This window comes from Mauremys mutica, chromosome 9 (genome assembly GCF_020497125.1).
Source record: "Mauremys mutica isolate MM-2020 ecotype Southern chromosome 9, ASM2049712v1, whole genome shotgun sequence".
NCBI classification, from domain to species: Eukaryota; Metazoa; Chordata; order Testudines; family Geoemydidae; genus Mauremys; species Mauremys mutica.
The window spans coordinates 49,037,210-49,053,855 of record NC_059080.1 but is presented as its reverse complement, the minus strand read 5'-3'; the positions used below and the strand labels follow the sequence as shown (position 1 = coordinate 49,053,855).

At 44.6% G+C, this 16,646-nt stretch overlaps 1 protein-coding gene across 7 annotated transcripts in view; it reads right to left on the bottom strand.

Annotated features, from left to right (window-relative positions):
- FARP2 (FERM, ARH/RhoGEF and pleckstrin domain protein 2) overlaps positions 1–16,646 on the bottom strand; it is a 191,931-nt gene that overhangs the window by 47,663 nt on the left and 127,622 nt on the right. The window lies entirely within an intron of this gene.

Here is a 16,646-nt window from a genome sequence, read left to right as displayed (position 1 = left end):
AGACACACAGGGACCACATACTATATTCCCCCTTTGGCTCTCCAGATCTACAACATTTGTTAAATATTTGAGCTAAATGTTTTACTGACTTCAACAAATGAAACTGATCTTGTAACATTGCAGCATACAGAATTTTTAGCTAGGTAGAAGAGAATCTTGTAGCATTCTTCAGTAATTCAAAGGGTATGGATGGTACAGGGAGCAAATAACTAGACAAAGACGCTTTGCTCTAGAAGATTTATTTTGGGAGGGCAAAAAATAAAGACTGGGACACCTGTTATTCAAATTATCATGACCACAATTTATCAGACAAAGTAAAACGTTGTTTTCCTAAACCCTCCCTCTGATAATGAGTCAAATTCTGTAGGACTAGAACTTTGAACCAGTTCTAAGCACTCATCACAGAATCATAGGACTGGAAGGGACCCTGAGAGGTCATCTAGTTCAGTGCCCTGCACTCATGGCAGGACTAAGTATTATCTAGACCATTCCTTACAGGTGTTTCTCTAACCTGCTCTTAAAAAGCTCCAATTATGGAGATTCCACAACCTCCCTGGGCAATTTATTCCAGTGCTTAACCACCCTGACAGTTAGGAAGTTTTTCCTAATGTCCAACCTAAACCTCCTTTGCTGCAATTTAAGCCCATTGCTTCTTGTCCTATCCTCAGAGGTTAACAACAACAATTCTTCTCTCTCTTCCTTGTAACAACCTTTTATGTTCTTGAAAACTGCTATCATGCCCCCTCTGAGTCTTCTCTTTTCCAGATTAAACAAACCCATTTTTTTCAATCTTCCCTCATAAAGTCATGTTTTCTAGACCTTTAATCATTTTTGTTTCTCTTCTCTGGATTTTCTCCAATTTGTCCACATCTTTCCTGAAATGTGGCACCCAGAACTGGGTACAATACCCCAGTTAAAGATATAATGCTTTCCATCCTCAAAGTGCTCTACAAACATTAACCTATGCTTGCAACACCCCACTGTGGTATGTACGTATTATTATTTGTTTTACAGATGGAAAACAGGGCTAAGTAACTTGCCCAAGGCCACAGAGCGAATCAGTGACAGTTAAGAATTAGAACCCAGGAGTTCCTTTCTCAGAGACTTGTGTTCAGCCCATTAGACCAAACTGACTCAGAGCTACTACTGGAAAAATGGGCTGTACAGCAAGTGCTCGTTCCTCCAAAGACACAGCTCAATCGCTCTTCTGAAACGTGCTTGAACTTACACAATGTTCTCTATACGATAATCTATCTTTCCCATTATAAACCCCTATTTTCAGGGGATTACATGTTGTCAGTATAAAACAGATTCCAGGTTGACACCAGTTAATGCTCCTCTCCACACTGGCACTCCCACTCCAAAATCCACTTTGTGTAATCTCAGCACATACTGTGACCTTTGTTATATTCAACACTAGCTTTTCAGACAGATTCTCTTCCTGTAGTCAGATTACTAAAATCATTAAAAAAAAACCTACACTATACGCATTCAAAAATATCAGCCCACAGGAACAGAACTGTAAATATCTTAACAAAGAACTCAATATCTTAACAAAAAATAAAAAGCAGAGATTAACTGATTGGAGGAGAGCCAGTTATGAGCTTTTTGATATACTTTTGGCAAGAGATGGTTGCTGTTTGTTTGGCTCAAGAAGCAAAACCACTTAATTGCGTGGCTGCAGCATGACAATGAGGAGGAAGCAAATGCATATTTTCACATTGACAAATGCAGGAAGCTAAACGCCATTGCACTCGGTCACCTGGAAGAGATTCAGATGATCAAGGCTGTAAAGTTAACTATTAACACACTTCAGCAAAATCATTATCAAGTGTCTATTGTTTCTGCCTGTGTATTTTCTCATTTCAATTGCTTTTAGTCTACCAGACCTATAACACAGGAAAGTACGAATAGCTAACATTTTGTTTTTACATATGAAAATACTGCAGGGAAAGTAGTTTACTAGAGGTCTGCCTTTATATATGAATGAAGGAAGTTAAAATGAGATGGAAAATAATTACCCTTTTTAACATTAAAAAAGTGCAGCAAAAATGCCATAGAAATCATAAAGACTTCCTATGTACTCAGAAATTAGCACCAAGCAGCTGCAACTGTTCCAAATATCATGGTCTCAGCTACTTCAATGGAAGCAATAATATTCAGAGACAAGGGGAGAATGAGGTATAATTTCCTGCAGCCTATTTCAAAAGATTTGTTCTAGTATTGACTCATGTTACCAGCTCAAAATATGGGGAGAAACCCAAGAAATTAATCTAAATAGACATTTGTTCTTCTTTATCTGATTTCAAATACTATTTTTCTTGACATCAATGTAAGATTATGAAAATCAGAGGCATATTCAACTAATTAAGTCTGAAAATATATACATTCAAAAATGTAGGTACCTGGTATTTTCTTTCAAGTTTGATTTTTAGAAAAGGGACAAACTAGGTCTAAATGCAATATATTTCTTAGGCTATAAGCTCTTCTAGGCAGGGACCGTTCTCCTCTGTGTCCTTGTGCATTGGTGTGGTGTAGGGCAACAGTGTCTATCATGTTTGTGCCACTAGGATACGAGTAAGGACTTATTCATGGAAGATGTTACAACAATTGCAGTTTTATAGTATGTAGGATTAGACTACTGGCAAATTCTTTAAAGGGACAGTAGCAACCTATTTAGGACCCCAATCTTCTCTTTTCTAGAAAGGATAGTAAAATCTCACATAACACCCTAATTTTTTAGAAACTTTTTTTATTTGAAATATGACTTTAAAAGTTTGATACAAATGCACATATCACCTGTTACAGTTAGCAAAAGCTGTTTAAACACATTACAAATGCAGATTTCAATTTCAGTTCTCTCAGAAACCTATTACAAACTTATTATGTACTTCTAAAAGAGCAGCAATGGGGAAATCCTCTGGCAAGTTGTGGAGTGGCTCCCATAGCCTCTTCTGGTTGATAAAGGATAATGGAAGGATCCAAGTAGTAGTTTAGGAAGTGCCCACCATTTTCAGTGGCTGTTTAAGGTAGAAACCTGCTAAATATTTATAAATTGGTGGCAATAAGTTCAAAGTGTTTGTCTGGTTTCTGTTCTGGGCAGATGATGGCCCACTGAAGTATTCCCACCCTAAAAAGCAGGCATCAGTATCCATGGATATTACAAGAGAATTACTTTACTTAAGAAAGGCAGATTTTGATATCTAGTTGACAGAGCCTCTTCAATCTTCTACATCAAGCCATAACACACAACACTAAAAATGAGCATACACTCATTGCAGTTTTTCTTTTAATATAAAGCAGGAATGGGGGATGCATTATGAAACTGGGATGCATGTACAAGCATGAAAAAAACTCTCCATTTGCTCTTGTTCTTGCTTTAGCTATAAATAAAATTATGCTCTCACATCCTGTGCAATCACACTGAAATCAATAAAACATTGCCTGTATGAAGGCAGAATTTGACTCAACGAGCTGTATGCTCTAAACCAAAAACTCAGTACCTTTAAAAATACTGCTCCTTTAAAAACAGTAATACATGTTTCAAAGACATATACAAATTGTCCTAAAGAGCAAGTATAGGTGTGTGTATATAAAATTATAGCTATGGGTGGGAAATTAAAAGCCTTCAACATTGCCTGAACCTTACCATTGTTTTCAATGGATGCAAAATTAGTCCGATGTGGATTGCTTTTGAAAATTTCTATCCTATAGCTGCTGTACCAATATTAGTAAAATGTTAATTATTTTATTGCTGTTTGCTCATAAGCTCTCCTTTCACAAGGCCATAAGGAAGAACGATGGCCTTTATCTAAGAAGCTAGCGTCCCAGACCAATATATAATCATCAAAATCAAAACTTGTTCACCAACAGTTTTTTGAAGTATATCCAAACATGCCAAAGATTTTGTTTCAACACAGCCATTACTGGAATACCTTAAACACTTTCTACATGTGGACTGGGAATCCATTTTCTAAAAGTTGATTATCTTCACTGAATAGGGATGTGAGCAGCCAAACTGAAGTTCATGGGGAAAAATAGTTTAGGACTGTATACAACACTGGTCATAAGTAGGATGTGGTTCTTTGGGATCCGCTCATTTAAAAAAACACTTTGCTTTTAACTCAGATGTTGTAATTACTATATCTTACCTTCAATGTTTTCTTCAAGGACACACTTGATTCAGATCCCTTTAGATTCAAGATGAACATAATTATCTTCTTAAAATGTATGTTTTTCCCCCACTTAAATGTCGTTAAAGTACTTCTCTGTTCTCTAAAACCCAGACTAGTTTGTTGAAGAATGAGCAGCTTATTAGCCACAGGGCTCCTTGTTAGCTTGGCCAACTAGTGTGCTCAGAGTACCAGTAGTTATTACTTTCCTGAACTACTAGGAATTTATCCCTCTGTCCAGTTGAAACTTGGGGAGTGAGGGTATGGAGGAGGATGGGAGGCAAAGATCTGAAAAGTTGTTACATGACATGAAGAACAAAGTGCTCATTCAACCAGCAGTACAAGGAAAAAAGGGTTTGGGAGGCACAGTTCTAAGTCTGAGGCATGAATTTGTTAAATCAGCAGAAAACTGCTTCTGGCTCAGCATTAGGGACAACAACCAGAGGCCACCCCAGGGAGATGTCACTATTGTACTGGTCAGGTTTAAAGACTAAAGTGAAACTGACAACGATGCACAATGACGGCCCCTTTCTATACATCTCCAGTTTGTCTTCCATTAGTGCTATCAACTAGATTGCCGCTTTCATTTTTCATACTATCCATATTTCATAGTTTAAACTGGAAAACAATCAGGAGATATTCCCTCTTAATCCCTGGAATTTAGAGCCAAGGACTGTGTTTATTGAGATGTAATAAATTGTTAAAAGAAATACACATACATACTAAGCCACAAAAAAATTAATGTTATAGCTAGGAAATAAACAAAATAAATCAAATTCACAGTAGTTCAGAAGGAAAACATTATGTATGTCTTCCAACGACCACACAATAGCGTGGGAAAGCAAGATGAACAGAAAGTATTTGAAAATACATACAATACACAAAAGGCTGCTTAAACTGTGGTTCTTCTTTAAAAAGTGACTGTGCAAACACAGCACCCTCAACAGATACGTTTTCTGTGTGCATTCAGAGCCATGTGTCACATTAGTGACAAACATATATTTAATATTCTTTTTTCCCCTCTGGTCAGCTGTGTAAAGCTTCTACAGCTTTAAGGGGTGAGCTCAGTTCTATTTCTTCTCACACATCAGAGTTAAGAAACTTTTAGTTACTAGGGCCAAATTTCTGCCCTTGGTTACAAATGTGTATCCCCATTAAAAAGAATGAGGTTGTCCAGGTCTGAGGGTAGAATCTGGGCTACAGAATTATTATATCTGGCCTACAAATGGTGCACAAGCCAAAAAGAACATAGCTTGGCTTCCAGAACTGTAAACTCAGGCTAGGATCTGACAGTTAAAAATGTCTTCTGACATGCAAGCAGAGCTCATTTGATTCGGAATCACTGAGACTCAATTTAGATGGAAAGCCTATGATTACATTTTACAGTTATTTTTCAGAGTAGCTCTCTACTCAAAGATCCCAAACTAAAAAAAAAAAAAAAAAAATCAAATAAATCACAATACAGTTTAAAACCATATATTTGAATGTGTTTCTTGATATGGATATAAAAATAAATAATTTGGGATCTGTAGACTTGGGGTGTGTAGATTACATTCTGAAAACATTCTACACGTCAAGAGATTACTAACACCTAAAGTAATGTAAGGAAGGCAGTGAATTCAGGCTCTTTAATGAGGTCATCAGATGCTGCAGAGGAAGCAAAAGACAGTTACCTTTTCATAACTGGTGTTCTTTGAGATGCGTTGCTCATGTCTATTCCACAATAGGTGTGCATGCTCGCCACGTGCACCGGTGCTGGAAGTTTTTCCCCTAGCAGAACCCGTTGGGGGAGAGGGAGTGCCCTCCGCGACCCCTGGAATGGTGCCTGCCTGGTGCGGTATAAGGGGAGCTGCGTGCTCCCCCCACCTTCAGTTCCTTCTTGCCAGACAACTCCGACAGAGGGGAAGGAGGGCAGGATGTGGAATAGTCAGGAGCAACACATTTTCTTCTTCGAGTGATTGCTCAGGTGTATTCCACAATAGGTGATTCCAAGCTATACCTTCTGGAGGTGGGTAGGAGTTCACAAGTTCTTGGGATGGAGTACCGTCCTGGCAAACCCAGCATCATCCCTGGTTTGGGAGACTATCGCATAGTGCGAGGTGAACGTGTGAACTGAAGACCATGTGGCAGCCCTACAAATGTCCTATATGGGGACGTGGGCCAAGAAGGCAGCCAACGAGGCCTGTGCCCGGGTCGAGTGTGCCCTCACAATAGGTGGCGGGGGACACTTGCCAGCTCATAACAGGACCAGATGCATGAAGTGACCCAGTTGGAAAGCCGCTGGGCGGAAATCGGCTGGCCTCTTGTGCGCTCAGCTGAGGCGACGAACAGTTGCGAGGACTTTCTGAACGGCTTGGTCTGCTGGAGGTAGAAAGCCAGAGCCCGCCTCACATCGAGCGTGTGGAGGCAGTGGTCCTCACTAGTCATGTGAGGCTTGGGGCAGAGGACTGATAGAAAAATGTCCTGACCCACATGGTAGGCAGAGACCACCTTCGGGAGGAACACAGGGTTTGAGCGGAAATGGACATTGTCCTTATGAAAGACCGTATACGGCAGCTTGGAGATCAGGGCCCTGAGCTCCAAGACCTGCCTGGCCGACGTGATAGCAACCAGGAAGGCCACCTTCCTCGAGAGGTGAGACCAGGAACAAGTGGCCAATGGGTCATACGGGGGCCCCGTAAGACGAGCCAGCACCAGATTCAGGTCCCAGTGTGGGACCAGGGGCTTAGAATATGGGCAAAGCCAGTCCAAACCCTTAAGGAACCGGCCGGTCTTAGCATGGGAGAACACAGTGTGTCCTTGCACCAGGGGATGGAAGCCTGATATGGCCGCCAGGTGCACCCTGACTGACGAGGGCGCCAGGCTCTGGGCCCTTAGGTGGAGGAGGTAATCAAGGATAAACTGGATTGGTGCAGCCATTGGGGACACCCTTTGGTCCGCCGCCCACCTAGAAAACCGAGACCACTTCGCCATGTAGGAGCAGCGAGTGGAGGGCAGTCTACTTTTGAGGAGGACATGCTGAATCTGTTCTGAGCATGTCCTTTCCTCACCACCTAGCCACTGAGCAGCCACACCGTGAGTTGAAGAGCTGCCGGGTTGGGGTGGAGAAGGTGGCCCTGGTCCTGAGAGAGCAGGTCCGGGTGGAGCTGCAACGGCGGAGCCACCGCCAGGCCCAAGAGGGTCCCATACCAGTGCTGCCTGAGCCACACTGGGGCAATGAGGAGGACACTAGCTTTATCCATCTTTATTTTCTCCAGGACTCTGCCAATCAGAGGGAACAGGGGAAAAGCGTAGAGAAGCTGGCCTGACCAGGATAGGATAAAGGATATCAGAGATAGCGCCCTTCCCTAGGCCCCCCCGGAGCAGAACCGGGGGCATCGTCAGTTCTTTCGGGTCACAAATAGGTCCACCTGGGGAGTTCCCCACCTTCGGAAGAGTTGGTGGGCCACTTCCAGGTGTGGAGACCACCCATGCTGAGAGAAAAAGTCTCTGCTCAAGCGATCCGCCCTTAAGTTCTGGGCACCCGGCAGGTGAAAGGCTTTTAGGTGGATGTCGTGGGCTATACAGAAGTCCCACAGACTGAGGATTTCGTGGCAGAGGCCAGAGGATCGGGCCCTGCCTTGCCTGTTGATATAGAACATTGAGGCCATGTTGTCCGTGAGGACCCTGACTACCTTGCCCTTCAGGTACGAGCGGAAGGCCATACACGCCACTCGCACCACCCTGAGTTCCTTGATGTTTATATGAAGGGTCAGGTCTTGCAGAGACCACAGGCCTTGGGTCTGAAAATTACTCACATAGGCCCCCCAGCCCAGGTCCGATGCATCAGACACCAGCTCCAACAATGGGGCCCTATCCCTGAATGGGACTCCTTGGAGCATGTTGCTTGGGGCGGACCACCACCGCAGGGAGGTGATCACCAAGTTCGGCATGGTGAGGACCTTGTCCATTCTGTCCATGGCCTGGGAGAACTTCGAGGCCAGCCGGAGCTGGAGCGCCCTCATCCTGAGTTTGGCATGGTGGACCACATACATGAACGCCAACATGTGACCTAGCCACTGCAGGCAAGCCCTGGCTGTCGTCACCAGGAACCTTACAACCGAGTCGATGAGCCCTTTCAGGGTCTTGAATCTGTCTGGCGGAGAGAGGTCTTGGCTGATGTTGCATCCAGGAGCGCCTCGATAGTCCCGGTCCAACGCATAGAGTTTAACTTGGACTTGGTGTTGTTTACCAACAGGCCCAGGGCGGTGCATGTGGACAGGAGTGCCACATGATTCCTCACCTGCAATCAGGAAGTGCCCCTGGCCAGCCAGTCATCCAGATAGGGGAATATCTGGACCCCCTGGCGCCTAAGGTAGGCCGCTACCACCCACATGCACTTTGTAAAGACCTGGGGGCAGTGGACAGACCAAATGGGAGGACCATGAATTGGTAGTGATTCTGTCCCACCACGAAATGGAGGAAGTGCCTGTGCACTTCGAATATGTGGATGTGGAAGTACGCGTCCTGTAGAATGAGGGCAGCGTACCAGTCCCTGGGATCCAGGGAGGGGATGATGGAGGCCAGGGAAACCATGCGGAACTTGAGTTTCACCATGTACTGGTTCAGGCCTCGCAGGTCTATGATGGGCCTGAGCCCCCCTTTGGCCTTTGGGATAAGGAAATACCAGGAGTAATACTCCTTGCCCAGGAACTCCTTGGGCACCGCCTCTATTGCTCCTAGTTCCAGGAGCCGCCCGACCACCTGCTCGAGCAGAGCCTCGTGCAATAGGTCCCCCAAGAGGGACGGGGGCAGGGAGTGGTTGGGCGAGAAGGACATAAACGGAAGGGTGTAACCTCGGGAGATGGCGTTGAGGACCCACTGGTCTGAGGTGAGCTGCGACCATTCCGGGAGGAAAGCACACAACCGACTGGAAAAAGGGAGCTTTATTGGGGGTGGATCCCTGCTGAGAAATGGTAGGGTATCCCGAGCGTCCCGTCAAAAACGCCTTTTACCCGCCTGCTTGCCCTTAGAGGACCCAGGCTGCGGGGCAGGCTGAGACTGCCTTTGCAGGCGTTTTCTATAGTCCCACTGCTTCTTATAGGCGGCTTCGTACTTCGGGAGGACGGCTTGGGCAGGAGCCTGCTGCAGCTTGAACTTGGGTTTTGCTGGAGCAGGGTCATAGAGGCCCAAGGTCTGGAGGGTTGTGCAGGAGTCTTTCATGCCATGCAGCCTTATGTCTGTCTGTTTCCTCAGCAAACAGAGCCTTCCCATCAAAAGGGAGATCCTGCATTGACGACTGCGCTTCGCTGGATAGCCCAGAGAGCAGGAGCCATGACGCCCATCTCATGGACACTGCCGAGGCCATGGACCGTGTGGCTATGTCTGCTGCATCTGAAGCAGCCTGCAGGGATGCCTCTGCAGGCTGCTGCCCCTTCCTCCATGAGCACCTTAAACTCCTTTTTATCGTGCTCCCGGAGGGAGTCCTCGAACTTGGGGAGGAATCCCCAGAGATTAAACTCGTAGCAACCCAGGAGAGCCTGATGGTTTGCTACTCTCAGCTGGAAGCTTGACGACAAATAAATTTTTCTCCAGCCTCCGAGAGTCTTTGTTCTTAGGGGTCGGGGCTGGCTGCTCCTGCCATTTTCTGTGGTTGACTGACTTGACCACCAAGGAGTTGGGCACCAGGTGGGTATACAAATACTTGCGCCCCTTAGTGAGTACAAAATACGTGCGTTCCGCCTTCTTAGAGATGGGAGCCAATGAGCCTGGCGTTTGCCACAGGGCATTTGAAATTCTTGCCACCCCTTCATGGAGCGGCAAGGCCCAGTGCTGAGGGGAATATCACATTGAACAGGGAGTCTGAGGGCTCCTCCATCTCCTCTGCCTGGGGGTGGAGGCTCACTGCCACCCTTTTTAAGAGGTCTTGGTGGGCCCGTTAGACCTCCTGCGGGACAGAGTGGGGTGGGGCCACAATCAGCTCCTCCGGACGGGACGAGAAGGCCAGTGCGGTGCTTTAGGTGTCGGCTGGCACTGGAGGATCCACCACCTGGTCGGACTCCGGACACTGTGCTGATGACACGGGTCCCCACCGACTCCTTTCTTGGCGGTCTAGGGATGGGGGCCGGTGGTGCTTCCGACACCCCGGCCACCAAACGAGTCCCCACCGGGGGCTGCGCCGAAGGCCACAGTGCCCACTAGTACCACTGGGCTGGCCACGACGCTCGGTGCCACTGCACTTGCTGAGGCACCAGCGGGGTTGGCTGTTCAGGCTGGCTAGCCTGGCCTGTATATGGGTGGCTGTAAGTAGAGGCCAGGCTGGCGTACGACCCGCTGCTGCCTCTGGACCAGGAGTAGTGGTGGTGCCGGGATCTGCATCAGCCACGGGACCGTGATCTCGAGGCGGAGGAACAGCACCGACGGCAGTAGCTGCTCCGTGAACGGCCTCAACAGGCAGACCCGCAACAGCGAGACACCGACAACCAACGCCCGAGGCCACTGTGCCTTGGCAGAGACTAGGAGCAGGAGTCCAAGCTGGAATGGCATCGATGGTCGTGCTGCAACCGACTGTGGTACCTCCGAGACAAGGACTGTTGGTAACGTCCGCCGCAGTCCCGTTGATATTTGCTCTGCAAAGACGAGCGGTGCCGGGAGTCCCGGTCAGATGGCACCCATCCAGACTGTCTGGCCGGCATCGAGGGCGATCCACATGGACTGAGCCCTGAATGGTCGCTGGGCAGTGAGCAGTGTAGGGAATGTTCCCTTGACCAAGACAGGGCCGGCGGCTACTGCAGCGATCCCAGTGGCAGCTTGTCCATGGAGCGTTGGGCCAACAATCGGCAGAACTCTGGGTACCGGCATGGACATGACGTCCCTGGCCAGCTGGAGGGCTTAGATGGCATCCAGAGAGGCCTGCTCCGCAGGGGCCAGGCTACTCTGCTCAACGTGAGTCAGAAGCCTAGGGCCCGGTGGGGATTGAGGGCTACCCGACATGGGCCTAGCCTCTGTCCCAGACTTTACTCGGTGCCGTTGCGAAGAGGGAGTCTTTCCAGTCCTCTTGGCATGCCCCATGGAAGGGGAGCGGTGCCCACTGGTCAATGGTACCAGAGGGTCTCAGCGTACCGACGCCGCGGTGCCGGTTCGGAGCCATGTGCCAGGGTCGGGGCCAGTGTCGACTCCATCAGGATGACCCGGAGCCTAATGTCCCTTTCTTTTGTGGTCTGGGGCTTGAATGACTTGCAGATCTTGCACCTTTTGCTGATATGGGTTTCTCCCAAGCAGCGCAGACACTCCGTGTGCGGGTCCCTCCTTGGCATAGAATGCCTACAAAAGCCCCGGACCGGGCTCACTAACTAAACTAACTGAAATAGCTAACTGACTACAGGTACTAATGAATGAACAAACAGTTCTGAGGACAAGCTGCAGCAAAGCTGGAGCTGAGCAGTTCCGACGCACCTTCACTGGCAGCAAGAAGGAACTGAGGGTGGAGGGAGCTGCACGCTCCCCTTATACCGCGCCAGGCAGGTGCCACTCCAGGGGTTGCAGGGGGCGCTCCCCCTCCTACGGGTACTCCTACCCGTCCAGCACCGGTGTTTTGGCAGATAACTTTTTCAATTCACCATTAAAAGGCAGCGCCCCAGTGTGTTTAAACCAGTGTTTCTCAACCCTTTTGACACCAGGGAATGGCTTGCTGCCTTCCTAAACTGTGTCAGAGAGATCTGAGGGACAGGCGCCGGTCCACAAACCAGTAGTTGTAAAACACTGGTCTAAACAACCAGAGGACATATGGTGCACTATGCTTTCCCTTTAACTATTCATTGCTTATTTCTGCCTCTTTTCATTCCACTAATAGCATTTTTAATGTGACTTTACATGTGAATTTCCTTTAAGAAATATAGTGTGTGGAATAAAGTTTCACTTTGCACTATTAGGATCTGATCCAAACACCACTGAAAGACTCCCAGTGACTTCAGATGGGCTTTGGATCAATCCCTGAATACCTAAATAGTAAAGTATTATGCAAACAGTGACACCATTGTGCTACGTGCACATTTTTATATACATTATACAACATCATGTAAGAACATAGGAACAGCCATTCTGAGTCAGACCAAAGGTCCATCTAGCCCACTATCCTGTCTTGGGACAGTAGCCAATTCCAGGTGCTCCAAAAGGAATGAACAGAACAGGTAATCAAGTGATCCATCCCATTGCCCATTCCCAGCTTCTGGCAAACAGAGGCTAGGGACACCATTCCTGCCCATCCTGGCTAACAGCCATTGATGGACCTACCCTCCATGAATCTATCTAGTTCTTTTTTTAAACGCTATTATAGTCTTAGCCTTCACAACATCTCTGGAAAGGAGTTCCACAGGTTGACTGTGCGTTGTGTGAAAAAATACTTTGTTTTAAACCTCATGCCTATTAATTTCATTTGGTGGCACCTAGTTCATGTGTTGAGGAGGAGTAAATAACACTTCCTTATTTACTTTCTATAAAATCATGACTGGCCTGGAGACCTCTATCATATCCCCCCCTCAGTCATCTCTTTTCCAAGCTGAAAAGTCGCAGTCTTATTAATCTCTCCTCATATGGCAGACATTCCATACCCCTAATCATTTTTGTTGCCCTTTTCTGAACCTTTTCCAAGTCCAATATATCTTTTTTGAGATGGGGCGACCACATCTACACGCAGTACTCAAGATGTAGGCGTACCATCGACTTATATAGCGGCAATATGGTATTTTCTATCTTATTGATTCCCAAGATTCTGTTTGCTTTTTTGACTGCCGCTGCACATTGAGTAGAAGTTTTCAGAGAACTATCCACAGTGATTCCAAGATCTCTTTCTTGAGTGGTAACAGCTAATTTAGACACCATCATTTTATATATATAGTTGGGATTATGTTTTCCAATGAGCATTACTTTGCATTTATCAACATTGAATTTAATCTGCCATTTTGTTGCCCAGTCACCTAGTTTTGAGAGATCCTTTTGTAGCCGTTCGCAATCTGCCTGGGACTTAACTATCTTGAGTAGTTTTGTATCATCTGCGAATTTTGCCACCTCACTGTTTCCCCTTTTCCCAGATCATTTATGAATATGTTAAATAGGACTGGGCCCTGCACAGACTCCTGGGGTATACCCTATTTACCTCTCTCTATTCTGAAAACTGACCATTTATTCCTACCCTTTGTTTCTTATCTTTTAACCAATTTTTAATCCATGAGAGAACATTCTTTACTATAGTTTCAACCAGTTTGCCCTGTACTGAAGTCAGGTTTACCGGCCTGTAATTGCCGGGGTCTCCTCCGGCACGCTTTTAAAAAATTGGTGTCACATTAGCTATCCTCCAGTCATTTGGCACAGAAGCTGATTTAAATGATAGGTTACAGACTACCATTAGTAGTCCTGCAATTTCACATCTGAGTTCCTTCAGAACTCTTGGGTGAATACCATCTGGTTCTGGTGACTTACTGTTTAGTTTATCAATTTGTTCCAAAACCTTCTCTAATGACACCTCAATCTGGGACAGTTACTTAGATTTGTCACCTAAAAAGAATGGCTCGGGTTTGGGAATCTCACTCACATCCTCAACCCGAAGACCGATGCAAAGAATTCATTTAGTTTCTCTGCAATGGCCTTATCGTCCTTGAGTGCTCCTTTAGCATCTCAATCATCCAGAGGCCCCACTGGTTGTTTAGCAGGTTTCCTGCATCTGATGTACTTAAAAAGTAATAGCAACTTTTTTTGAGTCTTTAACTAGCTGTTCTTCAAATTATTTTTTGGCCTAATTATATTTTTACACTTCGTTTGCCAGAGTTTATGCTTCTTTCTACTTTCCTCATTAGGATTTAACTTCCACTTTTTAAAAGGATGCCTTTTTGCCTCTCACTGCTTCCTTTACTTTGTTGTTTAGCCATGGTGGCTCTTTTTTTGGTTCTGACTGTGTTTTTTAACTGGGGGTATAACATTTAAGTGGAGCCTCTGTTATGGTATCTTTAAAAAGTTTCTATGCAGCTTGCAGGGATTTCACTTTTAGTGCTGTAACTTTTAATTTCTGTTTAACTAACCTCCTCATTTTTGTGTAGTTCCCCTTCCTGAAATTAAATGCTACAGTGTTGGGCCACTGTGGTGTTTTTCCTGCCACAGGGATATTAAATTTAATTATATTATGGTCACTATTACCAAGAAGTCCAGCTATATTCACTTCTTGGACCAGATCCTGTCCTCTACTTAGGACTAAATCAAGAATTGCCTCTCCTCTTGAGGGTTCCAGGACTAGCTGCTCTAAGCAGCAGTCATTTAAGGTGTCAAGAAACATTATCGCTGCAGCCGTCCTGAGGTAACATGTACCCAGTCAATATGGGGATAGTTGAAATCCTCCATTATTACTATTATTATTGAGTTTTTTATTTTAACAGACTCTCTAATCTCCCTGAGCATTTCACAGTCACTATCACTATCCTGGTCAGGTGGTCTGCAATATATCCCTACTGCTATATTCTTATTATTCAAGCATGGAATTACTATCCATAGAGAGTCTATGGTACAGTTTGGTTCATTTAAGATTTTAACTTCATTTGATTCTATGCTTTCTTCCACATATAGTGCCACTCCCTCACCAGCATAACCTGTTCTGTCCTTCCGATCTATTTTGTATCCTGGTATTACTGTGTCCCATTGATCATCCTCATTCCATCAAGCTTCTATGCTGCCTATTCTATGCTGCCTGAACATCCTCATTCAATAGAGGCATTCTAGTTCACCCATCTTATTATCTAGACTTCTAGCATTGGTATATAAGCACTTTAAAACTTGTCACTTTTTAGCTGTCTGCCATTACATGATGTAATTGAATGGGACTTTTTTTCTTTTGACTATTTCTCACCAGATCATACCTGTATTTTATCATCTTCCATCCTCTCCTCCTTATTAAGACATAGGGAATCTTCATTTATAGATCCTCCTCTAAGGGATGTCCATACCACGTGCTCCTCTGCACCTGTCTGCTTTCCCCCAGCCCTTAGTTTAAAAACTGCTCTACGACCTTTTTAATGTAAAGTGTTCCTTATCCTGGATATTTCAAAATACTACTTTTACTTAAAGCAAACAAAGAAAGACCAAAATCTGAACTTATTCTCTGCAAAACTGTTCTTTAAAATTATTTTTAAAAAATGTTTGGGCTATAGAGGCATTAAAAAAAAACCTCAGCAATTTCTTTTGTCGCTACAATTTTTAATTAATAGATTTTCCACTCTTTTTTCACACACTATGGCTTTGACCCACTAAAGCACTTTAAACACAGATATAATTTAATGGAACTACTCACATGTAAAAGTTTTGCACCTGCTTAAGAATTTTACTGGAAGGGCCCAATTGGTTTTAAAAATTCTCACTCTTAATTTTACAGGTTATGATCAGAATGTGAACTTATTGATTTTCATATTTCTAAAAATATACTTGAGTAAGCAAAGCATCTTTAAAGATCATATTGCATTTGTCATAATATCTTAGTATCGTGAGTAGCATATATTAAAATCTTTTATAAATTTTTATATTAATATAGTATAATATTTACTTCAGCATGACTTGGGTTAGTCTAAGGTGAGGCTGCCATCATGCAACTTGATCATGCATGACTACTGTGTTTGCACCCAGTGAATTGCAGGTTTGGGGCTTAAGTTACGAACCTCCGAAACAGCTACATGTTGCAATGAAAATAGCAGCTCAAATTCAGATATTGTAACAACATATTATGACTAAAGTTCTAGTATCTTTTTATGTTAGATCACATACTTCTGGTACGGAATCAGAGATATCAGTCTTAATTCTCCCTGACTACTAAGAAAACAAGACAACAGTTTTTTTTACCTCTAAGCAGTTCAAGTATGGAAAGCAATTCTGTTTTTCAGGAAGTTCTAAAACCAATTGTAAAAAAAAAAAAACCCCCACCAAATCCAGCTCACCTTACTTATGTAACTAGATGCACTGATTTCAAAGGGACTATCTTGCATGAGTAAGGCAGGCAAGATTTAGCTGTATAATAAGTATGGCCTTCTGGAAAAGAATGTGTAACACAGAAAATATGAGTACATGACCTACTTGTCACCATGCATTATGCTTACAATCACTGATGGCTAGTTATAAGGATATAGGGCAGACTGCCTGAGAGAGGCTGAACCAGAGCTAATAGGAAAATGTCTCTGACATAAATGGTGCTTTTAGGATGAAATCTGAACTTTTCTTCTCATCTGTACTCCATAATAAAGGGGTTCAAACAAAACAGTAACTTGAGCACTATTTGCTTAGGCTACGGTACTACCATCCCAAATGCCTACAAAAAGAAAACTAAGCTGGGAAATCTGATAATAAAACTCCTGGGAGTCTTAGCCTAGGAGAACCAACATTTAATCTATTTGAAACACAAGTGTAAAGAAAAATAAAAGCTAAAAAGCCCATTTTGTCATTCATATAAAAGGTTTCCTCATTTTA